Source organism: Talpa occidentalis, unplaced genomic scaffold (genome assembly GCF_014898055.3).
Source record: "Talpa occidentalis isolate TD23 unplaced genomic scaffold, MPIMG_talOcc4v2.1 talOcc4.3, whole genome shotgun sequence".
Lineage (NCBI taxonomy): Eukaryota > Metazoa > Chordata > Mammalia > Eulipotyphla > Talpidae > Talpa > Talpa occidentalis.
The window spans coordinates 9,391,255-9,417,717 of NW_023603184.1; the positions used below are offsets into that span (position 1 = coordinate 9,391,255).

A 26,463-nucleotide genomic window follows, 5' to 3' on the forward strand; every position below is an offset into this window, starting at 1 on the left:
GGGTGTGTCAGGAGAGGTCTGCTGCCCCATGTAGGTAGCTCCATGGGTGGCTGGGGATCGAACTTGTGCTGCAGTGGCTGCGGAAAGTTCATAGATTGCATCTTAACCTCTGTGCCACCAGAGAGGCCCCTCAACTTGCCTTTTTATCTCAATGTTGTGAAATTTTGCACAGTGTTTGATGAGTTAGTTCATTTTTTGATTGTTGAATTGGTAGTTTTCTGTTATGTAAGTTTACTATGAGTTACTTACTTTACGTTATGTTGATTGTATTGTTCAAGTTTTAAATATCAATTTTATTTCTAATTATAGCCTGCTTTCCATCCAACTATTATTGTCAACACTGGTCTCAGTATATCAAATATTTCCTTTTTATTATTGTCTTTTCATTGCACCAGCTTTATTTTTGCAACAATGTCTGTGATATTTTTTTTTGCTATTGTCCCTGTTTTCTTTAAGGTCTGCATTCATCCTAAACTAGTCTCCACATTTGTCTACACATTCTGCTTTTAAAAATCTAACTCCTTTAGTCAAATGTAAAACCCACTAACGTTTCATCCTTTATAATACGTGTATTTAAAGATTAAATTGCTGTGATAGTCCTGTCACTGAAAACCTTAAGGATTAAAAATATACTGTATTCACTGTAATTCAGTTCCAAATATTTTATTATATCAAGTATAATTCCCTGTTTTTACATGAATAATGTAGTTGAGTTAAACACACACATACATAACATTTTAACTCATTGAATTTATTCATTGGGTTGAAATCTTTTATAAGCTTGATGTTTTGATCATACAAAATCTCCAGAGAATTAGAACTAGTTTGTACTTGGCTGAAAATCTTTATGGCCCTCTTATTTGTCTCCCCATTTTTCTTAATTTCTGCAATCAATGATGTCTTTCTGTAAGTGAAGTGAGTTAAAACCTTCTAGGATTGGATATTTCTCCATTTAGTTCTGTCATCCTTAGCTTTATATATTGAGAGCCATGTTATTGTTATTAGGTGTATTCAAATTTTAAACATTCTACCTATTAGTTATATACTTTTAGGCATTATAGAAACTGTAGCTTCTTGCCTGTCCCTATTACGATATTTAACTTTTTATTTAGCACATTGGCTGAATTCCCTGATTGATTTCTCACATCTAGATGCTCCTCCTTCATCTTTTTCTCTTCAGAGCTATGCATTTGTTATTCTCATTGCTGCCTTTCTTAGATTTATATCCAACATATATATTTTGTAGTATGTGGTGTGGCTATATTAGTTCAATCTATTATGTGGTCAGCATTAGAAATTCAAACAATAATTACTTACCCAAATCAAAGACATATTTAAGTAAATAATTATTCACTGATTCTCATTGCAAAGTAAATGAGACATAATATAAGCTATGTATGTTTTTTTTTTTATTTTTGAAGATATGCTTTTCTAAATAATTTTAGTGTTTTTACTACTATAACTGATGCAATCTACATCTACTATTTCAATAATAACCAAAAACTAATATTTATGGACTACATATGTTGTGTGCAAACATCTTTCTGTGTAGTAATTCTGCACTTAATCCTTTGGTGATCATTATTCTGATTTTACAAGGAAACCTAAACACAGATTAAGTTGCCTAAGATTACTTAATTGTTAAATGCCAGAGCAGAATCATAACCCAGGTGTATGGCTCCAAAACCCCAATTCTTACAACTCTCCTGTATTTAGACTCAAGAAAGTGAAATCCCTGCCCATAGCTCCACCCTTGAAGGATTTTCCAGCTAACTCTCTTTTCTCAGACATGGCCCTTATGGACTTTAAGGGGTGTGCCCCCCTATAGTCCCTAACCAGCTTCAAGAACATGGCTAATGTTTAGTGAAGGCCTGGAATTCCCTACCCAATTTTTTATTGAGATTTGTTTTGGTTTCCTCTCTTGATGTGTCCTTCTGAGAATGGGCATAGCCACTGCATTATGTACTTGTTAGCCCAAAGATGGCTTTGCATGGGATATAAGGTAGGAGTCTGTGTGTGTAGCCTTTAGTGTCAACATGTCAGCCCATTAGGGTCTGCAAAGTCAGACTTAACAGGGATAGGAAGACATGGGGATTGGCCTTCAGTGATAAGGCTACCAAGGACTACCTTTCTCCCTGCTTCATTCTAATACAAAACTCCAAGGCATCTGAGAATTCTAAGTTCAGAAAATAATCTCTAGGGTCATTAAAATGGTAACATGCTTTTACTAAATAATTTGATAGTTTTTTGTGACTTTTGAGTATCCAGTCACTTGGATGTAAGCCTCCTCTCAGTGGTCGGTACAGCTACTAAGATTGAGGCTGTGTGATACACTTACTGCCGAGCTGTGGATGAGTCACTGACACAGAGGTTGTACCATGTCCTTCAGCCATATCTACATATATGACTGAAATATAGATTCTTCCCCTTAGTGGTCACAGTAAGCTGCTCTATGTTTGGGGCATGAGATTGGGCTATGGGAAACAAGATGGCGACATAGTCACCACATACTCTATTTTTTTAAAGATTTATTTATGTATACAAAAACTGAGGTGTAAGCCAGAGGTGCGGTGGGGGAAGGGGTTGGAGGATTCACCAGAGATAGAGTGGGGAGCAGAACAGGCAGATCTATTAAAATACACTGCTGAGGGGAGCAGTGGGCGAGGCAGGAGAGGTCTGCTGTGCCTTGTGGGTTAGCTCCCTGGAGTCAACCTCATGCTACAGTGGCTGGAGATAGCTTGATAGCACTATCTTTAACCCCTGCACCACCAGGGAGGCCCAACACATGTACTATTAATCGAGCTCAGAGCACTGCTATTTCCTTAGTATGTTACCCAACAGAACATATAATGCTTAGTAGGTATTCCGGAATGTTTACTGGTTAAGTGAATATTAATACTGATCATTAATTTAGTGTTCATTGTATGTTAAAATCAGTGTTTTTTTTTTTTGCTATCCATAAGTCATATAATTTAATAGTAACAAAAACACTTTAGGAAAAATTGCATTATTATATCCTTTTACAGGTGAGGAAACAACTCATAGAGGAGCTACCTCTCAAGGTAACAAAGTCAGTGATTAATAGTGTGAATTTGAGTTAAGACAATATGAATTTATGGCCCACCTGGTGGCACAGGAGTTAAAGTCTCAGCACTATCAAGCTATCACCAGCCACTGCAGCATGACTTCAATCCCCGGCCATGGAGCTAACCCACATGGCACAGCAGACCTCTCCTGTCTTGCCTGCAGCTCCCCTCAGTGATATATTTCAGTAGATCCACCTGTTCTGCTCCCTGTTCTGTCTCAGATGAATCCTTTCACCCCAGCGCACCTCTGGCCTACACAACAGATCTTGTTTGCATAGATAGATACAACTGAATCTTTTTTAAAAAGACCATATGACTATAATTAATACAGATGATTATGTTATTTTATGACCCAAAAATGGAATGAATGGGAAAATTAATAGCCATGATTTCCCATGTCAAGCTTATGCCAAAAATCGAGTTGTTGGGTGTGGCATCTTCATCTCCTAAACATTTTATTTTGTTGTTTTTCTTTTTTTTTTTAAAGATTTATTTATTCATGCATACAAGAATTGGCGTACAGGCCAGATGTGAGGGAGGGTGAGAGCATTCACCAGAGACAGAGTGGGAAGCAGAACAGGTAGACTGACCGAAACACACTGCTGAGGGATGCAGCAGGCAAGACAGGAGAGGTCTGCCTTGCCATATGGGTAGCTCCCTGACCGGCCGGGATCGAACCTGTGCTGCTGCAGAGGCAGCGGTCAGCCTCACAGTGCTGTGTTCAACCACCTGTGCCACCAAGGGAGGTCCTGTTTTGTTGTTTTTCTATGTTTTTCTAGGTAGAATGAACATCTGACTGGAGTTCCATAAGCATATTTAAACTTGGGTTTTGTATTAAAACATATTAGAAAATCGGCTATTGGACTGAATGAGAGCTATATACTGGTACATCAGTTCCTCTTTTGAAATCAATATATTAACACTTCTGTTATTGAGTTATATGAATTGTGATTATTTATCATGCTTCTAAGTGAGAACATCAGATAGGATATTGTCATTATAAATGTGATAATTCAGTTCTGGAATGTATGTGTATATCAAAAGTCCCACTGAGATTTGGAGTGCTGATGACACAAATGCAATAAAAAAAAACCTTTATTCACTTATCTCCAGTAAAACTATATTAGAAAATGATCTATTCTCTTTTCCTTATGGTTAGAAACTTGGGTCTCATGATGCTTTATTAAATTTATTATTTGTCAGGATATAATTTGCAAAATTCTCTTTAGCATTAGTGTCTATGCTTTGGCTTTCATTATAAATTATAAGTGTTCATACTCAAATGATGAAAATAGATATGTGTGGAAATAATCCCAGTACATGGGCACACAGCCATGCCTAGCTTGAAAGGGGGTTAGTCAAATGTGCAAGAGATGGTCTTACAAGACCTGGTATCAATTAGGTCTTGAACTTTGTGGCAGTGTGAATATCTTTTGAAACCTAAGAATTAGCATAGACTCCATTATCTTCATTTCCTTTAAGTCTTTATCTGCTACATAATCTGCTGAATCAACAGAATCATGTCTTCAAATGTATATTGCTGATAGAAAATTAGGTCTTTTGTCAGAATGAATCCTGAAGAGACAGGCCAGCTAACATATGGAAGGAGATATAAGAGTTTCAGTTTTTCATAAGCCATAGTCTTTGAGCATTATACTGAACCTTTCAATACAACTTTTTAAATTCTCATACAAAGCCTGATGGGCAAGATTGAGAGTAGGTGTTATATAAACTCTATTTTAGATCCATGAGTGGGGATGTCTTTCAATTTATTTGTGTCTTCTTCTATTTCTTTTAACAGTGCTTTATAGTTTTCTTTGTATAGGTCCTTTACCTCTTGTTAGATTTATTACAAAGTATTTGATTTTTTTTTGTTTTGATAATAAAAGGGATTTTTTTTTCTTCTTCTTCAGATTTATTGTTTGTGTATAGGAAGGCTACTAATTTTTGCGTGTTGATTTTGTATCCTGCCTCTTTAATAAACTCATTGATTAGTTCAATTAGTTTTTCTGTGGAGTTTTTGGGGTTCTCTATGTATATTACCATATCATCTGCAAATAGTGAAGAATTAACATGACCAAAATGGCCATCCTACCAAAAGCAATATACAGATTCAATGCTATTCCAATAAAAATATCAATGACATTCTTCAAAGAAATAGAACAATTATTGATGAAATTTATATGGAATCACCAAAAACCCCAAATAGCCAAAACTCTCTTGAAAAAAAAAAAAAAAGGGAAAGGAGTCATCATACTTCCAGACTCCAAACTATACTAGAAAGCCATATTCAACAAAACTGCATGGTATTGGAACAAGAACAGACACACAGACCAATGGAATCAAGTAGCACATCAAGAAATAAACCCACAGATTTATGGTCAACTAATATTTCACAAAGAATCAAAGAATATGCACTGGAACAAAGAAAGTTTGTTCAATAAATGGTGCTGGGAAAACTTGGTTGCTACATGCAAAAGAATGAAGCTTGACCACTACCTCACACCATGCACAAAAAACAACTCAAAATGGATAAAAGAACTAGACATAAGACCTGAAACCATAAAATACATAGAAGAAAATATAGGTGAAACACTACATGATATGCACATTAAAGACATCTTTACAGACACATCACCCAAAGCTGTGATAGTGAAGGCAAAGATAAACAGCTGGGACTACATCAAATTAAAGAGATTCTGCACAGCAAAAGAGACAATAACCAAAACAAAGAGAAACCCCACCAACTGGGAGAACATTTTTGCACCCAACACTAATGATAAAGGACTGATCACAAAAATCTACAAAGAGCTGATGAGACTCAACAAAAACAAAAAAAATAATCCAGTCAAAAAATGGGCAGAAGAGCTAAAAAGAAACTTCTCTGAAGAAGAAATGCAAATGGCCAACAGGCATATGAAAAATATGTTCAACATCACTTGTAATCAGGGAAATGCAAATCAAAACTACAATGAGACACAATCTCACACCAGTGAGAATGGCACATATTAAAAAAACTAGCAACAACAAATGTTGGTGAGGTTGTGGAGAAAAAGGAAGTCTCCTGCACTGCTGGTGGGAGTGCAAACTGGTCCAACCACTATGGAGAGCTGTGTGGAGATTTCTGGACCTACTAAACATAGAGCTTCCATATGATCCAGCAATTCCACTCCTAGGTATTTACCCAAAGGACACAGAAACATCAATTCCAAAGAACACCTGCACCCTATGTTTATAGCAGCACTATTTACAATAGCTAAGCTATGGAAACAACCCAAATGCCCAAAAATAGATGACTGGATCAAGAAGATGTGGTACACATACACAATGGAATATTACTCAGCAATTAAAAAAGATAAACATATGCAGTTTGCAGCAACATGGATGGAGCTAGAAGGGATCATGCTCAGCAAAATAAGTCACAAAGAAAAAGAAAAATAACGGATGGTCTCACTCATAGCAGGAATTTAGAAAACCTAAATAAGAGATCAGGAAAAAGACTAATCAATGCAAAGTAAACATCAAAATCAGCGAACAACTATAAACCAGAGACACACTACAGGGGGCGGAGTGGAGGAGGGGGTGAGTAAAGGAAGGACTAGAGTCAAAATTAGGGGGGAGGCGCAATTGTATCGGGAATATAACCAAAATGAATATGCATACATTGTGCACAGGTGAAAAAAGATGTAAGAATTATATAAGGGCCTCCCCGGTGGTGCAGCGGTTGAGCGCTGGGTTGCGAAGCTGCCCGCGGCCTCTGCGGCGCCGGTTCGATCCCCGGCTGCTCCCCTGCCACCGGAGGAGGGTCCCACATGGTGCGCAGACCTCTCCTGCCGCCCGCTGCTCCCCTCAGCAGTGTACTTAGGTCCTTCTGCCTGCTCTGCTCCCCACTCTGGCTCTGGTGAATTCTCTCACCCTCCCGCGCTTCTGACTGTACCCAGTGCATGTATAAACAAAACAAACAAACAAACAAACAAATAAATAAAACATGCCTCTATAAATAAAAAAAAAATAAAAAAAAAAAATTAAAAAAAAAAAAAGAATTATATAAAATAAAATATTTAAATTAAAAAAAATAAATAAACTTTATATTAGAGACCTGAAGCCCAATTCACCCACTTTTGGACTCCAAAAATATTGCCATTCCCATTAGATGTACACAAAAGAAAGGGTTAATATTTGCCTTGGCCTACTGGCTGCTCAAGGTAACTTCTTTCATTTTAATGATATAGTTTAGCTTTTTCAGGAAATATTACCTCTGGTTCAAGTTTATGGAAAGACCACAGTGATTGAGTGCATCTAATAAAATGCTGAGTACATCTACTTCCACATGAAAACTCTGGCTTTATCACTGAATATATCTTTTTTTAAAAAAGATATATATTTATATAAGCACTGGGTACAGTCAGAAGTGCGGGAGGGTGAGAGAATTCACCAGAGCGGGGAACAGAAAAGGCAGACCAATGAAATACACTGCTGAGGGGAGCAGCAAGAGAAGTCTGCAGCACCATGGGGGATCCTCGGCAGTGGCCAGGGATTGAACTAGCGCTGCAGAGGCTGCAGGCAGCTTTGCAGCCCAGCGCTCACCCACTGTGCCACCAGGGGAGGCCCTCACTGAATATATCTTAACCTTGCTCTTTACCCTTAATTCATTTTATCAATATCATAAATATAATTGGTTGAAGGCTAAATGGGAATTTCCTTATTTCCCCTAGATGGAACATCATTATCTTTGAAGCATTTTACTCTGGGTAGCACATATTCACATTTAAACACTTTGAGATAGTTACACAAGGCAAGTTCATCTTGGGTCAATCATTAGACCAACTGCTTTTTAAAGTAAAATTATATATACGATACAAGAGGAGAAGAACATGCAGACTTGTGAAAGGTCTTGATTTTGTTATTAGTGCAACAAATTATTAGCTTGGTCAGACTTTGAACTTCACTAAAATATCAGTTTCTAAATGTTTAAAAAAATGATGCATTTGAGATAGGCCCTTTTAAATTGTCTTAATGAGTGTGCGGGACAAAGTTTGGAAAATATTTTTTCACATTGCTTGTTATAGCTGCTTGGAGACAATCAAACAAAGCTTGTTAAATAAAAACAAAAGAACAAATATTTAAAATGCACGCAGGTAGAAGATTATGATTAATTACAAAGTTAAGTTTTTTAGAATGCTTTTCCATTACTTATTTTTAAATACAAGCTGCAATTCAACATTGTTTAATTCATTGTCTCTCTGGGGAGACCCCGTTTTCCTGGCAGAATTTTGACAAATTTGTTGGTCTCATGATATATGGATTGTATTTTAACAAAGGGATCAACAGCTCATCCAAGTACCTTTGACTCTAGAGGGAAATAACACTTTTAGGTGGAAACCTGCAATATACTTGGACATCTGCATAATGACTGAAATTAGCATAGGTTTACATAGTACACAACTCCATTAGAATTTTGATGCTTGGAAAAGGAACAGAAGGTTGTAAATTTCCTAGGGGAAAGTCTCAGGAGGGTGAGAAGGCCAGAAACAAAATCAGCCCAATGCGAGAGAGGCATGCTGTGAATGGCTAAAAGGACAAGGAAAATAACTTGTTCAAGAAATGACAAATGTGTTGCATTTTTCTGAAGCAAAAATTGACCCCATTTCTGTGTGCCCGACACAGCATGCACATCCTTTAAGGGATACTAACAATAGGTGGCCTCTCTGCTTTGCTTTTAAGAGGTGATCAGTATATGTCATTCATTAGATGACAGTGATGATAGTTTCCTCCTAAAAGTAGTTGTGCAAAGGGAAAAGAGGAACATCAGTAAGAGATAGAAAACAAAAATAGTAGACAAGCTAAAGGGCCACAGAGGAGGGGAGGGAAGTCACAAAGTTGGGGGAAAGTGCCAAAAACACATGGGATATGCTCCGTTTTAGAATTTAACAGTTATGAGGATGTAGCCCCATCATGTTTTTAGACTACATGATTATAGCTAGGAGTTAGTTTGCTCTAACGAAAATTCTGAGATCTGTCCAAATTTTTGCCCATACTCACCTAAGGGAAATGCAAAGGAGTCTCTTGGTATTGATGGTGGAAACATATACCTGAATTTGTGAGGAAAAAGAGTGATGTAAATGTAAAGCTATCTGGGATAGTGGGTCTCTGTAGAGGTTTTCAAATTCCATGGGTAACTATAGAACATAGGAAAAGCATCCCCTCAACTTTTGCCACCAAAAACTTCTGTAGTGTTTTCTTTCTGTCTCAGGAAACCCATAATGGGATTTTTCACCCCTTCTGAACAGAGTTCAGGGATTTAATGTTACTTTGTGTGTTTTTCATACTCTTAGCTATACTCTATTTTAATTCCAGGTTGATGTTAGAAAACATGTTTCCCTCATTGGGCTGATTTAAATCTAGCCACAAAGAAAGATACTTAAGTGTTTAGATAGCCTTGTTTTTTATTGTAGATGGCAGTAGTCAATACCATTTTAATATTGAAAATATAACTTAGTGTTGTTTAATAAGAGATCAATATGCATACATTGATAGATAAAGTAGAAAGGGAAATAAATTTAGATATAAAACTTCAGATTATTGGGGGGATAAATAACTAGGTAAATGAGCTTGGAAAGAATCGTAGGGCCCTCTGATGAACTTTAAGAATTTGCCCCTATACTTTCTGGCTGATTCTGGCTGACATGTGGTCCATGCTGCGCCATTACTAGTTCCAAGTAGGTGGAAAGGTGTAGTGGAAGGTAGAAGTGGTGTAGGTTGATAGTGTTGCTCCTGGTTGGATGAAAGTCAGAAATGCTTTTCCACCTGTGAAGTGAGGACTTTGAGCTGTGTGATCCAGCTATCATGTTCTAATCTAAACTCCTGTGGTATTTTTAAACATCATTTTCTCCGAGTTTCATTTTTCTTATTTGTAAAAATGGGAAGAATGTCTACTAAATAATGACTTTGAAGAATAAAATATAGCAATCAGATATCTTTCCCTACACAAATCTATATGGTTTCTGAATTTAGCTATCAAATGTTCACAGAATGAATTCAGCTAGTGAGGGGTGTAACAGAGATTGAAGCTATTTGAGATCAGAATTTCTTAAAGTGTGAGTTTGGTATAGTAAGGATTTATCATGTGATTTAAATCCTGAATATCCTTGTGACAAAATGTAAAAAAAAAAATGTAACCATCATGCCAGAGTAGCCAAAACAGATCCTGAAGTCTATTGAAAAGTGGGTCCAACCAGGTGCAGGGAAGACCAGGAAAGTCCAGAGAAGACCAGACAATTCCTAACAAACTCACATATGTCCACATCCTCATAGGAACTGAAATAAAACTGACCTACCACTGACCACTCCCCCCCACTCAAGATTGAAACTTGAACCAATCACTGTTTAGCTAACTCTTCACCTAATTTGCATAGTATTCCACCTATCATGACTTGACCTACATCTATGCTAATTTGGGTGGCAGACCTGAGTATGACCTGCCCCACCTTTTCCTTGCATATCTAAGTCCTGTCCATCCCCAAACAAGCAGAAACATCTGAATCTGTGTCTGCAGCACCTGAAGCTTTTTTTTTTTTTTCTTTTATAATGTGTTCCAGCTTAACGAGGTTGCAATTTCTTGGCTCACATGTTGAAGAACTTTATATATAGACCTCCCTTGGTAAATATTTACACTGATCTCCTTGACCTTGAGGCTAGACAGGATTGTTCAACTTTGCACCTCAGTGTCTAGCAGGGTCAGCAGATGTTTTGTGGGTGTTTGTGGCCCTCAGGCAAGTCTGGGTATACTGCTAAGCCTCAGGACTTCATGTAGAAAATATGTTCAATAATATCTATTCTCCCATAGAATTGTTGCAAATAATGAAACAAGTTCTTCAAAAAAGGTAAAAATCAGGAGTCTTATACAGGTATGCAACAAACAGATGTTAAAGGTTTTATGTAACTCATTAACCAATGAGCAAACCAGAAATGTTATAACCAATTAAAAGAAAAACCCAAAATGAAGACACACTTAAAGATGAGGAAAATTGAATGACTGTAAAAAGGGAAATAAAAATATATTTTTTCCATATTAGAGAAGGAATTAAATTGAATCTCTACTGCCCAGGATAAGATTTGTGTATTAAGAATTTTTTGATGGGCCTCCCCAGTGGCCCAGCGGTTGAGCGCTGGGTTGCGAAGCTGCCCACAGCCTCTGCAGCACTGGTTCGATCCCCGGCTGCTCCCCGGCCACCGGAGGAGAGTCCCATATGGCGCGCATTACTCTCCTACAGCCCGCTGCTCCCCTCAGCAGTGTACTTAGGTCCTTCTGCCTGTTCTGCTCCCCACTCTGGCTCTGGTGAATTCTCTCACCCTCCCGCACTTCTGACTGTACCCAGTGCTTGTATAAATAAATAAAAATAAATCTTAAAAAAAATTAAAATAAAAAAAAGAATTTTTGAAATGCTAATTTACAGAATTGTAAATTCTGTAGAATTCATAGTATCAGAATTGAATAACTAAAAGAGTATCCTATAGACAATGTGGAATTTTCCATTCTGTTGGAGGTAATCAATAGGTCAATTACAGGAGGGCCTGCAACGTGGACTGGGTAATCAGAGGCTCCTCTCTCCTCCTCTCTGCTTGAAATGTGCATTATGCTTATTATTCCCATATTAGCTGCTATTTGGAGGACATAGCCTTCAGAAAGTAAGATTTCATTGAGAACATTTGGACTGAATAAGTGACTGAAAACCTGTATATATTCTTTTAAGATTTGATGAGCATGACATTTACTCATCTTGTGACTGCCCAAACCATACCTCTTATGTAAGGCCCCCTGCTCATTAAAACGGCCACCTACCAATCTGGACGGTCTGTCTCTCTGTTCTCCTTGACCTCTGTTTGAGAGCTAAGTTTACAAGCTGATACATTGAATCATATTTTTGTTACATAAATAAATTAGATAATTTATAAGTAATTTCTTAACTGGTGGCTAGCACATAGTACACCTCCAATAAATGGTTATTTTTTAGGAATTGTAACAGTGAAATAGTATCAGTGAAATAAATAGTTTTGTAGTTGCTCAATAAAATGCATCAGGTTTGGAATTCTAACAATTACTGTCTGTATCTTGGTTTGGTATTTATCCTCCCGTGTAATTCAAAGTACATTTATATTTTTTAAACTATAAGTTCTATTAAATTTCTTTAACATGGGCTAGAAAGTGCATAAGTTGCTGAACAAATTTATGCATTTTTATTTGGAGTTATATATTATAGTAAAGTGGATTTTAATAATAGCACAACATGACAATGAGCAAAACCAAGTCTGAAACAAAATTTAACAAAGGGTATTTATTCATGGATTTGATTTAAGGAGACCCTTCTGCCACCATTTTTGCTTTGGCTCAACAATATTTAATAGGGAAGTAAGATTTTGGAATAAAACAAAGAAATCCAAAGACTATAATTTCAAATGTTTTGTTAAGATGTAATTTTTGGAAGATGGAGACTTTTTGATTGGTAATTGGCAGTTCTTAGCTGCAAAAAGACAAATGAGCAGTTTCTGGCTCTCTCAAAAAAGGAAAGAACAAAGACTTTTCTCTGACTGGCTATTTCCTGGAGTAAGAGGGGCTCCATAGAGAGCTCTCATATTCCATGCAGGTTAGAAAAAAAAGGACTACTATGGCTGATGTGCTTTAATATAAACAAGTTAATATAAGACTGTTAAATAAGAAGATGGTTTGGGCGCACATGAAATGTGTATTTTAGTTAAAACAGCCCTATGAATCCAAAATTGACATGTAAATTTCAGGAACAAACAATTGTCATGGGAGAAAGTAAAATTATGTGGTTAAGGAATTTCACTATAGTACGATATGCTCAATTATGACGTGAAATTAATTATCAATATTTACTTTGAATTCATCTTAGCCCAATGCCTGTCATTCTTCCAAGCAAATACAATAATTTGATATTGATGAATCAAGAAAACTAAAACAATAATCTATCCTCTCTCACTCCTGCGGAAAGAAAGGATAACGGCAATGGGTTCAACTTACCTGGTCTTGAACTTGACCTCTCTGACTTAGAAGTTACAAGGTCAGGAACAGGACACAGTGCAGGTTTTCTGATCCCATGCAGACCAGGTAAAGGAGGAGTCAGAGTCCTCAGTGGTTTTGCAGGTTTTTATTGGGGTTCAGCGGGTAGGTGGCAGGCAGGGGCCTGGGAGGCTGGCAGGCCTCTCAGCCCCCAGCAAATCTTCACTCTATCTGGGCTCTCTGATGTTCTCTGCTTCTGCTTCGGGCTTCTTCTCTTTCAGCTTCTACTGGCGTCCCCGTGACACTACCCTTAAAAGCACAGTCTTAGCACAGGTGTACCCACTTCAGGTGCCCGCCATCAGGCATGCATTCAGGATCACAGGGTTCCCTCATCTATCCTAATGGCGGGAGGGCAGAAAAGCCTGATTTTTTACCTTACCCTACAGAAGTCTTTACTGATGATCTGAAAAACAGGGTTCATTAAAATGTCTGCCAGATGAGAACTGTAGGTAGTAGGGCTTAAAAAGTTTATTGCACTGATTTGGGTAGGATCATACAGTGCATCTAATATATCCCCAGGCCAATGGTAACATCTCAAATGTTAAATTCTTTGCTACATTCTCAATGCATGCAAAACAAGCAAATGAGATTTTATTAACCAAATAAATAAGATTTCATTAACCCTTTGACATTCACATCAACTTCTACTAGGTGTAATTATGTAAAAGTAGCCCTCAAGTCTCTCTGTTCTCTGAAGGTACCGAGGCCCCCAGCTGAGCAGCATCAGGCTTGGCTAAGCCCTGCTAGCTTTGATGGGGACACCTCTGCAGCTGGGTTTCTGCTTTAGGAAACAAAAAAAGAAAGAAAATAAAGAGAAAACACAGCAGTTTTGGAGAGGTGCAGGTCAGGTTTGAACCTGGCAGGTGCTGTTCAGAAGTTCCAGTTCCAGTGTAAGATGGCACAGGGCAGGATGGATATTCTGGTGCCATTTCTGTTTTGAATTCCAAGCTAGTTTTGAAAATAAACCAGGTCTCAACCTCCTTTGGCACCAAATAGGTTCAGTCACACTCTAGAACCATTGAAGTCTTGTAAACAGCTGTTCAGAACATGGACCAATCAGGTTTTTGGATATAAGCTGAAGCTTTAGAGAAGTGTGTTTCAGTTTGGGAAAAGCTTCAGGAAGAGTTGGCTTCAGAAAAGGACTAGGCTTCAGGAGAGATGCTTCTGGACTCTCTCTTGGGGAGACATTTGCAGAGGCCTTTGCTTCAGTTTCATTCATCAGGAGTGCTGCTGCTCTATGCTTGGTATCTCTAAAGAGCTGTGACACAGTCTGGAATCTGGTACTGCCCAGCCCAGCCTGGATTGCTGCAGTCTAGGCACCACCACCTGTGATTACCCCCAGTTGCCACATATCGGTTGTATTCTGGTCTAACTTACCAGTGTGCCACCAGCACCAAGATGGAGGGACAACGCTATCTTGCACAAGCAGATTTTAGAGTAGATTACCCAACACTGTGGATACCATCTGGGGTAGGACAGCCAATCATTTGTGACTTTAGCAACATGTTCCTTATTTCAGTCACCCTTGTGGAAATAATCTATGTTGTTTCACCCTGTAGAGTAAGGAAAAATACCAGGCTTTTTTGCCCTCCCTCCATTAGGATAGATGAGGGAACCCTGTGGTCCTGAACGCATGCCTGGTGGCGGGCACCTGAAGTGGGTACACCTGGGCTGAGAGACTGAGTTTATAAGGGCAGATCACGATCAGGGGGACGCCAGCAGAAGCCGAGAATGAACGGAAGCTGAGAGAAGAAGAGAAGCAGAGAGAACGCCAGAGAGCCCAGATAGACTGAGGATTTGCTGGGGGCTGGGAGGAATGCCAGCCTCCCGGCCCCCCAGCACCCCTGCCTGCCATATGCCTGGTAAATCTAAATAAGAGAACTGCAAAAGTTTCTGAGGACTCTGATTCCTACTTTACCTGGTCTGCTGGATCAGAAAACCTGCTCAGTGCACTGTGTTCTTTCTGCCTTTCTACACCCTGAGCCTGAGTTGTGTCTTGCAATCATGAGCACATAGGTGAGAGCCCACAAACCTTGACCATATTCCTCCAACTTTGCACACTTTTAATTGTTGATATGAAAAACACACTAGCATGTTATTTTAAAAAATAGAAATCTTTCTTCTCATCACTTTCTCTGATAACAGATAAGAATAGTCATTTTTTTAGTGTAATCTATCAATGCTAAGATCTTATCAGTCACCCATTTATTATTATGTATTCCGAAGTATGTTTTTTTTTTTTTTTTTTAATATAGGCGTTAATGGAAGAACAGAGATAACCTGTGTAGACTAACAATATGGAGACATCCTGAAACTAATTTGGCGTCTCAATAAGTTGATTGGATTCAACTTTCACAAACAGAGAAACTGGACCACAGACAATTTGCTAAAGGTAAGTGAGAGGTGTAATTTACTCTGTTCACATCCTTCAAAGACTCATTGACTGTGGGGTTGTTAATTACATTTCAGATGGTTATAATGTTCCTTTGGTACAGCTGACAGCTTCTCTTCCTCCCCAAATGTACACATGTGGATGCCAACATATGGCTAAATGTCTGGCCATTTCATCTTGTTCATTTGGGCTTCAGTCAGTTACAAAAGGAGGAAGCAGGGGGAAAGAGCACCCACCTCATAAAACTTTTACTAGTAGTGATTTATGCGGAGGGATGGGAGTCACACTGTTTCTGGAACAGATGTTTCTTTTCACTGCCCTGGGAGTTGAAAGAGCAACAGATTGTCCTGCCCAGGATAGAAAACAAAACAGGCCGACAAATGGTGATGCACCCCTCCTTTTTTTCAAGCTGGGACAACAGTTAGGTCATTAATATGGAACAAAGCATTTGGAAAAGATAGCTGGGCTTTTTATTCTCCTTTTGAAAACCTGGTGAGATTGGAGAACTTGATGTGGTGACAGTATGAAAGCATTTTCTCTTGTGCTGTTGGAAAATTTGAACTTGTCCGAATGAAGCCACGGGGAATGATAAATCCTGAATGAAAGTCCAAGGGACTCACCTATGTGGCATGTGTGAACTGGGTGTGTGAGTTGTAGCATCTTCTGTAGTTGAATGTTGTATCCTCAGTGGTCGAGGTCACTTGAACCTAGAAATTGGACTGTCCAGATCTGTAATATGGAAATAATCTGTTCATTCATCTGTGAGGATTCACTGTATTGAGGAGAAAGAGAAATAAAATTATAGTGGCATTAAACTCCATCTATGACAAGGGAGATGTATAGACTTTCCATTTGAATTGGAAAATAGTGGAATCATTTATGCTGTTTTAGAGGGGGGGGTGTTCTAAGAACCTGTAGCTATGGAAGGAGAATCACTCCTGTGTTTTTCTGTTAATATTTGGCTCTTTCAAATGAATTGCCTGTCTAACTACTGTCCTGAATTCATGACTCAATAGTTTCCCAGAAGATAACTTTTCTTTTTTGCATCAACTCCTTCACACTATGCAAATTAAGCTGAAGACATTTTCTGCCTCCAGGGAGACCACTTTGTTTGAAATTCATGTAAGAACATAGACATAGAGGTGTTTTGTAAACTGTAAAGTGGTCTATAAAGACAAGGCAATGGTAAGATAAAGTACTTGCTGCTCAAGAAGAATATGAACCAACAAAGACAGAAAAGACTTGAAGTTCTTTTTTGTTTGTTTGTTTTTTCTAAGTGTATGAGATCATCCCCTTTCATGGTCTTCAGTCTTAGTCCTTCAATGTATATAGATGGAAGAATGCTGTTTTCCTTTAGATTCTGTAGTTTATGGGTTGGGGGGAAAGACTTTTTAATTGAACTAAGTGAAAAGAGAATGTTCTGATAACATGTAGGCTGGAGCTGAAATATAATTTGAAAAAAAGGGGGAAAATATGCTAAGACCTTGTATGTTCCATCTGATATGTTCCTGAGGGTTTGCATGAGTAACTTGCATCAAATCTGGGTGTTTTAGGTATTATATTATGAGACTCTTACCACATTTGAATCTTCCTCTGGTTTTGCTTCAGCAGGGGAAATGGGCGTAATGTTAATCAGTTGGTGGTGAAAGTCCATGTGTCTCCCATGGTCTCTGTTAACAATGAATAGAAAGAAGTTCCTTATTAATGCTGGGTGTGGGCCCTTGTTCCAGCTTCCCTAAAACTTCTGCTAATCCCTTCTCAAGAGTGCCTGGTAACTGCCCCCCGTGTTGGCCACCACTGCGTCCACAGGTAAAGGAGCAGTCCCATTCCTGCTGTAATGGGGTGACAGTCCAGACTCTTTAGGAATTTTTTTTATACACAGGAGAGTCCCCTCATTACTGCTGAGTATAAGGAAGGCTCCCTTGGCCATTTATAATAGCACTGCTAGGGTTTTAGGGAAGCCTTGTTACTCTCTGGAAGAGAGTACATTTCTGGGTTCTTACCTGTCCTTTTCTCATACCACCTTGGGGGAAGTTTAGGGGACATTGTGATAGCTGGTGAAGTTAAAACTCTGACCCCCCCCCCCATTAGGATGTTGCTGTCCTGAATAGAGATAGGGCTACAATTACTTTCACATGATGGTTAGGTGTATAAAAGTAATTTTCTTAAAGTTTTCACTCTTTCTTTGTTCTTTGGCTAGAGAGAATAGGCTTTTATTGTTGTCTGTACCTGTCTGCATTTTCTGGTCTCTTCTGTTTCTAGAATGGGATACATGAGAAAATATAACCCACTTTCTGAAACTTGTTAGTGTATTATTACTTGAATACAAACTTCCTAGACAATCTTCCTTCTGTTCTCTACCTTTTAAAGTCTTATGTTTTTTTTCCTTTTTATATACAATGTCCACTGTTTTTAATTTTACTTAATAGGATTAGGATGAATGGAAAAAAGAATCTACTCTCTCCTCCTGGAAGTAGATTAATTTAACAAATTGTGTCATGTGTGGTAACATTCTAGACAATGAGTAGGGCATAAATATGCATATATGATACAGACCTAAATGCCAATTTATATAAAAATCATTAACCTTCCTAAAATAGAAAGATGACAACATGTAAGGTAGAAAGTTGTCTTTCATCTCCTCCAAGTAGGACAGTCTCTTGTTCATCTTTGTTGGCTGCTGGTGCATAATGTGCCGTATCACTCATGATCCATGACTTGCTATAGAGTTTAGCAGAAGGGGAAAGAGCACATTGAGCTTCTGGAAGGAATCTGTCTTACATTTTAGAAAATTTCTGCAGGAAAAGAGTTCAGTAACATTTGTAGGTAAAGTATTCATACATTTCACATTTCTTTACAAAGTGAGAGACTTTTTTATCCCTACAAATGAAATGATGTGCTTATTATTCTTGTCTTAGTAGAAACAGGAAAAATAATCCTCTTTCTTCACATGTACTTTAAAATATTGAAAATCAAGTGTCCGCTTTATCTTGGTATATATGTGCAAACCCAAGATGCCCATTCCAGTAGCCTCATGTTTCATCACATGTAATTCATCACATGTAAATTGCATCCATGAGTGCATACCCACACACATAAACACACACACACGGATAGTGTATTTATTTGAGTCCAATGACAATCCTACCCATTCCATGACATACAAGAAAAAATAGTTTCAGTAAAGAAGCAAAAATATGGTAACAGGTGATTTGACATGCTATCCTTTAAGATTCTAACCCATGAGGGGCTCTGAATTTCATTGATTTGTTATAAAGTCTATCAGGCTGGGAATCCTATAACCAAAGGCTTTCCAGCTACCTAAGGAAGACACTATCCACAGCTGTTAAAATTTTCTGACATAAAGTCGAAACCACAGTTAATCAACTCTCCAGGAAATCATGCTTTAACAAGGGGGGTATGACAGAGACTTAGAGGAATGAGCAAGACCCTCATCAGAAGCAATCATGAATGCTGGCACTAAGAGCCCGATGGAAGAGAAACAAGCCATGTGTAATGCATGGCAGGGATGGGCCATAAAAGCAGAATTCTCATGGCAGACATATGAGAAGAGATCATTCTGATCTACAACACAGACACTTAGAAGACATCCTCAAAACTGACTTTGTGTATTTGATTAAGAGGTTATGCCTAGAGATTTTCTAATGGTGAATATAAGATCAATTTAAAAAGAAAATAATCCTTGTTTGGTTTATTGTAGAGCTTTGCTTTTTGGGTGAAAAATCTTTCCTTGAGTACCTCCTGTTGTAAAATAAAGTTAGAAGTAGGGAGATTTCTGCTTTATACACTTTTCATTGAAGATAAGAATAAGGACATCACATTTATTCTTTGGGCATGGAAATTCATTTTAGTAGTCTCCCTAGACAGAAAACCAGACTCTGAACTCACACCCGTAAAACTTCCAAGAAAAAAACAAACAAAAAATACCCAAGAATTTGGAAACTTATGGCAACTTTCTGTTTATCATTTAACATTATAGTTCCCACAGTTTAAATGATGAGTGTCTATAATACTCAAAATAGGAAACCTATCTTAACAGAAAGTTACTCAATTCTTTACTTTTAAGCTTTACAAAATTTAGGTTTTAAACATTTTCCATAGTCACCATTTCTTGTTAAATATGATTTTATTATATTTAGGATTATTGAAATATATCTTCATATTACCATACACATATTTTACTATTAGAAACACAAAACAAACTGACCCTATACTAATAACTTTATTAAGGAAGAGAAATTCATATGGTATAAAAACTCATCAAATATTGTGTTTCTCCCTCCTCCTCTTATTCTACAAAAGCAAAATTGGGGAGATTGGGTTCGATTCTATTTATTTTACAAGATTTACCCCTCAAGGAAAATGCATCTTTTTGAAAAGGACCTACCATAACGGACACAATTTACAGCAGATGACAAATACAGAGACACATATTTCAGAATCTTCTCAAATTGGAGCAAAACAAGAGAGGGAATTAATAAAAGGAAACTGACCTGTATGGAATGGCTGGGAAGTTAGATGCCCAAAAATTCCTTAACAAAAATCTTTTATTTTCAAACTAAGCAAAAAACACAAAATATCACTGAAAAAAGCATCAGAAGGATATGTATACAACAGTGGCAGATGCTTCTTATTGCCATCATCTTGGACACGGTTTTGCAGTTTTTCTGACTGTTTCATCCACGATTGAGCTATTTTTTTTTTTCTCATCCGCCTTCACTTGTCCTAGTCGAAAGTTGAAAGGTGATAGGTGAGCAATGCATGGAGCACAATTGGAGAGATTGTATCTATTGCCATGTTTCAACTTACCAGACATAATTTCAGAAATTTCTAGATATACTTAAAGTAACTTTTGAAAGAAAAATCGGTTCATGTCTGCAAAGTTTCCAATGCTGCCTGTCTTACTAGGTAAAATGATCTTATTATTGGCAGCACCTCAATTTTCTCAACTTTTTTTTTTCCCTAGTGACAAATGTGCTAAATATCAAGGGAATTCCTTATGCTTGATTTCTCACATTTTACATCTTTAAACTCCATATTCATGTTGCAAATACAATGAAATATCTCTGCAGTAAAGCAAAATGTTTCACAGTGCACATTTACTGTTCTAGAAACCAAACCATAAACCAGAAATTTCAAGGCAGTAAAACAATTTGAGACAAGCATTCTATTCAACTGAATGGTATGCATCTATTTTAGAGAGCAACTCTTAAATTGAGTGCTTTGCACAGTGAAGACACACTGATAACAAATTGTTGAGTGAATGTGTTTTTTTTTTTTTTTCAAACACTTGGAAATAACAAGGGAAAAACAATGGTGCACTGGAAAACCAGCTCTTTGAAAAAAAAGAATAGCTCTGTTTTGCAGTGTTTTCCTGCTTCTGGGATGCAAACAATGTCCTGTTGGTCCATTTCAAACCCATGTGATGTCACTAAACAAAGTTGGCTAGAGATGTACATTTTTGCAGGCTGGTGCAAGCTGACTTCTACTTGTAAGACCCCTGGATTTATTTTCATATGATTTGGAAAAAGAACATTGTCTTGCCCTGTTGTTTAATTAGGTAATTTGATTTTGTGGAAGCAAGAGGTGGGTCTTTTTCCACTTACGATGACAAAGTATTACTTTTTGCACATAGGTTACCTGCAGGAAGAAAATGTGAAAGAATTACTCCCCAGGAATTCCCATGCTTTTGATAGCAAATAAAAAACAAGGAAGACATTGAGGATTTTACTGAAATTGAAAAAGAAATCTCTTTAACGGCCACCTACTTCGGGGCTTGGGCGCTATTAAGCATGCCTTCAAAAATCCTTATTCTTAGCCACTGCAGGCTCACAAACTGAATAGGGAAGCCTTAGGCAAAGCACTCTTTTAGCAACATGGTATATTAAGTCTTAGAATGTATAAAATCCTTCCAATCCCCATGATGTTGAACTACTTTTGAAGTCAAGAAATTTAGTACATAAAAGAACTAAAAAATATCTCGAGATTAGTTTAACTACAAATGAAACAATCGTTTATTATAGAATGTCTGTGGACCAGACACTGAGTTGGGCATTTTCACTGATTTTATATTTTTTTAATTTAAATCATGTGTCTTTACTTTTTGTGATAAAAGTAGAAACCCTTCCATTAATAAAGACTGCAAATGGCATCCCACAGATTGTTAAAAATGATATTTTTATAACAACAATAGCAATCACCATCTGCTTAATGTCTACTATGTCCTAGACATTTCACATTTGTCATTTTGGTTAATACTCTTAATGTTATTTCTATTTAATAGATGAAAGTAAATGAGACTGAATCTTACCGAATGTTATGTCTGAGGTCAAGAGTCAATAAATTATAGAGGAATAATTGGACCAGTCAGCTTTACTCTAAATTCACTGTTTAGCATGTGGTAATTGATTCAATCATTCCACACATGTTTGTTGAGCACTGACTATGAGCCAGTCACTATTCATGTTTTTGGGGTAACAGCAGAGAAAAATACACTTAAAAATCTCAGCGTTTGGGCCTCCCCAGTGGCGCAGTGTTTGAGTGCTGGGCTGCAAAGCTGCCCGCAGCCTCTGCAGCACCAGTTCCATCCCCACCCACCAGAGAGTGTCCTACATGGTGCTCAGACCTCTCCTCCTGCGCCCACTGCTCCCCTCAGCAGTGTACTTTGTCAGTCTGCCTGTTCTGCTCCCAGCTCTGCCTCTGGTGAATTCTCTCACCCTCCCATGCTTCTGACTGTACCCAGTGCTTGTATAAATAAATAAATAAATCTTTAAAAAAATCTCAGCCTTTATAATTCTGCATTTTAGTAGGCAGAAATAGTCAATAAACTCAAAAATAAAGCATGATATATAAGATAAATGTTATGTTGGATGGTGGTAAATTCCATAGAAAAATATAAACTAGGAAAAGAACAGATCCTATTCATATAGGAGTACTTTTTAAGAGTCAGGGAAGACATCCCCAAGAATCTAAGGAGTTGAAAGGCTGAGACATGAAAATATCTGGAGCAATGATTTTCAGGTAGAATAAATAACTGGAAATGCTTTGAAAGGGGAAATTAGTACAGAGGAGGGACATCAGAGTCATAGAGTAGCTAAGCAGCACCAAGTCAGGGAGGAAAGGATGAGAAATAGGGCCATAGAAATGGGAACTGTGGGGTAGGATGGTGGGTCCCTGAAGTTTCTATGATAAGGTGATGACAGACTGAAGAAGAGAGACAATAATAAGCTATTGCAGTAATGCACGTGAAAGACAGTGATTTCTGGTACCATAATGGTAAAGGCACTAGTGGTAAGATTTGATTGGATTTTGAATATATTTTGAGTAAATATCATCTGTGGCATGATTAAATGTAGTATGTAAAAGAGAAAGAAATTAAGAATAACTAAGGTTTTTGGTCTAAGTAAATGGAAGTTTGTAATATCCATTTCTTGAAATGGAGAGGACTGGAGGAGAGATTTGGGATGGAAGATAAAGTTTATTTATAAATGTGGTTAAATTTAAGATCAAAGAGATACTATAAAATGTTACCTACTTCAAATGATAAGTTTCAATAAGTTAATCTATATGAACACACTGTAAATGTTGATTATCTCTGTTCTTTTTATCCTCATCGGGTAATATAATCATGTTGATTTTAGAAACGGACTCTAGTAGAATTGATAGACTGTGAACAACTTATTCCACATACAGAGAAAGGGGAGAAAAAGGAAATTTTCTTGGTGTAAAAAATAAGAGAAGGCTGATCTTTACTTGCAGGTATAGTTGAAGGAAAAACTGAAGAAAGGGGACAATAAGGGATTGGTCTTACTGAATTCAATTTTTAATGTCTGTAGAGCCATTAGGAACATAAACTGAAGAATTTGGGTGACTTTTCTATTCTGGGGGTCCTTGTGTTAATACCAAATGTAATATTAGGGAGGCAATGTTTCTACTATCTCAAACAACAGTGCAGTGCTGTCAACTAAAAGCTTTAAAGGGCCTGTGGTATGAAATTGTGGTACTTCTGAGCAACTCACTCAGGCTGCCCACTGACCAAGAAGACTAAGCAAATGGACATTTCCTTAGAATGCAAGACATCCCAGAGTGTCTCAGAATAATTATAGACATTTTTATGAAGAAAGTGTGTCTTCAACACTGAGCAAGTTAGGGAGAGTCTCATCTGGCCATTCATGAGGCTTCTTGTCCACTCTGGTAGAGATGCCAAGGACTCTTTGTATTATGCATCATAGTCATCTCTTCGAGCCATCTTGGTATGCAAGATGGGACCTTCCTGTCTGGAGGCATTAGAAACCCTGTGGGTATGTTGAAAGCTAAATCCCAGTGTCACTTCTCTATCTTAAGCCTGTTCCTTCTATGTCCATTTGTGATGGTCTTGAGATTGAGGATTTTAGTTGGTTTTCATTTACTTTCCCAGATGCCATGACCAATGACCTCATAATCATAATGGGCCCTAAGATGGTGCAGTTAGGTCAGCTCTAATTTTACTTGGTCTTCTTGGGGCAAAAAAAAATGATTTCTTGTGCCCACCTGGTCTCTCCTTACCCATAAGCTATCCTCCTTGGGCTGAGTATTTATAGTCCACTTCACCTGTTCCATGCACCCCTTTTCCAAATGAGTAGATATGTGTTGACAACAGGCTACTGAAATAGATATCATGGGGGAGGGAAGTCCTTGGCTTCACTCATACAGCCTAGCCAAGTAGTGCATGTCCGCTGTTGACTATTGTGTTTTGCCTTGGAACAGGACTGGCTGAGACCTTCCTAGATTGTCCCAAGCTTTGGGGAGTCAATGTTTTGCTGCTTATCTGGGGTATGACACCACATACAGGGCACATTCTTCTTTTCTCACATTTGATTTTTTATACATATATTGTTCCTTATTTCCAAATTGCCTTCCACCATTGCTGCTTTAAGATTTCAGTCTTTTCCTCAATACCTGGGGTAAATATTAACTTTATAAAGCTTTTCCTGGTTTTCCCTAACTGAATATGATCTTTTTGGCTTGTCATTGTATTTTTATTTAGAGATTTATTTAGAGATTTATTTATTTATTAATACAAGCACTGGGTACAGTCAGACACGTGGGAGGGTGAGAGAATTCACCAGAGCGGGGAGCAGAGCAGGTATACTGATAAAGTACACTGCTGAGGGGAGCAGAGGGCGTGGCAGGAGAGGTCTGAGCGCCATGTGGGACCCTCGCCAGTGGCTGGGGATCGAACCAGCACTGCAGAGGATGCCGGTAGCTTCGCAGCCCAACGCTCAACCACTGCGCCACCAGGGAAATCCCGCCAATGCATTTTAGTGAGCATGTCTTATAATGCCCTTTACATACACTACTTTATATGTGTTTTTTGTTTATATTCTTGCCTTCCTATGTGAAGGTGAGCACTTACAGTAAGGCTTGAACAGTAAACATCACTTAACTCTCCAAAGAACTGGGAATTCCTAGGGCAGTTGAAAAATGTAATGAAGCTCATAGCCCAGGAAATTGGAATGCTTTAGGAAAGGCTTAAGAAAAATCTTCCCATAGACCCCTGGCTTTATTATATTTGAGATTTAAATTCTGTAAATTTCATTCTGTAACATTCATTCGCTTAGGATATTAGAGTTCAGAGTTGTGAATTTTATAATGGATCATCAGGATGAAACAGGCAAGAAAAGAAAGGACTAGTAAATATTAATATCTTGTTAGAGTTATCTGATTTATTATTATTTTGTTTAGAAAGGGGCAAGAATGTCAGAAATCTCTTTGCAAGATTGCCATCAGCTGTGAGGTAAAGTGAGCCAAAGAGTAAAGCCATTTTATAAAATGTCTTAAAATTAGCCATAGATGCAGGGCCTCCCTGGGGGGAAAGGGGGTTAAGTCTCAGTACAATGAAGCTACATGGAACCACTGCAGCATGAGCTTGATCCTGGGCAAGGGAGCTAATCCACATAGCACAGCAGACCTCTCCTGTCTCACCTGCTGCTCCCCTCAGCAGTGCATCTCAATAGATCTATCTGTTCTACCCCCAACTCTGTCTAGGGGGAATCCTCTCACCCCCTGCACTTCTGGCCTATATCCAGCTCTTGTATAAATAAATAAATCTTTTTTAAAAAATGAGCCATTGATGCATTACCCATCACCCATTTTCTTTAAATTGACTACTGTAAGATTAGAGGAATCTAAAGAAATAAAATTCAGGTTTTATTGCTAGTCTATACACAGAAAATAAAATTTATTTCCATTGCAAACTATGTCTAACACCAACGTAAACTTCATAATTTTTAGGTATGAGAAATTTGCATTTTATTCCAAATATAAAGTACTAAGAAAACTTAAATATGGCTTCATACTAAGGATTGCTGTGGTTTTCATAGGTTATTTGAGAAACAATATGTTTATTAAAATCTATAAACTCTGGCAACTTTCTTTCATCTTTAATGTATTTAAAAATGCATTTATATATGTGTATGGGTATATACACCCAAGCATATGCATATAAAGTTACAATACTTTCAAAGTCAAGTGCAAAGTCAAGCTCCCTCTGCATAAGACATAAACACAAATTCAGTGGTCTTTAGCATGGAATCACTAAGAATCAGAAATTGTTATGGAAATGACCCTCAGTGTGTGGCTGCTTTCTCGCCATTCTCCATTCTTTACTTTCAGTTGCTCTTCATTCTGAAACTTTTCACCTCATACTAATGGTGCCATTGGTTGTACAATCCAAATTAAAAAAAATAATGAAAACCTGCCAGTAATTTGAGAGAATCTGAAGGTTTTCAAGTATGGCTATGACCAGGTCAACACTACCCATTATTGTATACCAGAAAGAGGAAGGTAATAGCATTTTTAAGTGTCATCATTTACTCAACTTTATACCTACTTTGATTGGTCTA

At 37.8% G+C, this 26,463-nt stretch overlaps 1 protein-coding gene across 6 annotated transcripts in view; it reads left to right on the plus strand.

Annotated features, from left to right (window-relative positions):
* LRRC4C (leucine rich repeat containing 4C) overlaps nt 1-26,463 on the plus strand; it is a 1,047,300-nt gene that overhangs the window by 626,527 nt on the left and 394,310 nt on the right. For all 6 annotated transcript variants that reach the window (XM_054699256.1, XM_054699264.1, XM_054699255.1 and 3 more), the window contains one exon: nt 15,423-15,559. The gene's annotated coding sequence lies outside the window, so the exon portion shown is untranslated. The remainder of the gene's footprint in view (nt 1-15,422; nt 15,560-26,463) is intronic.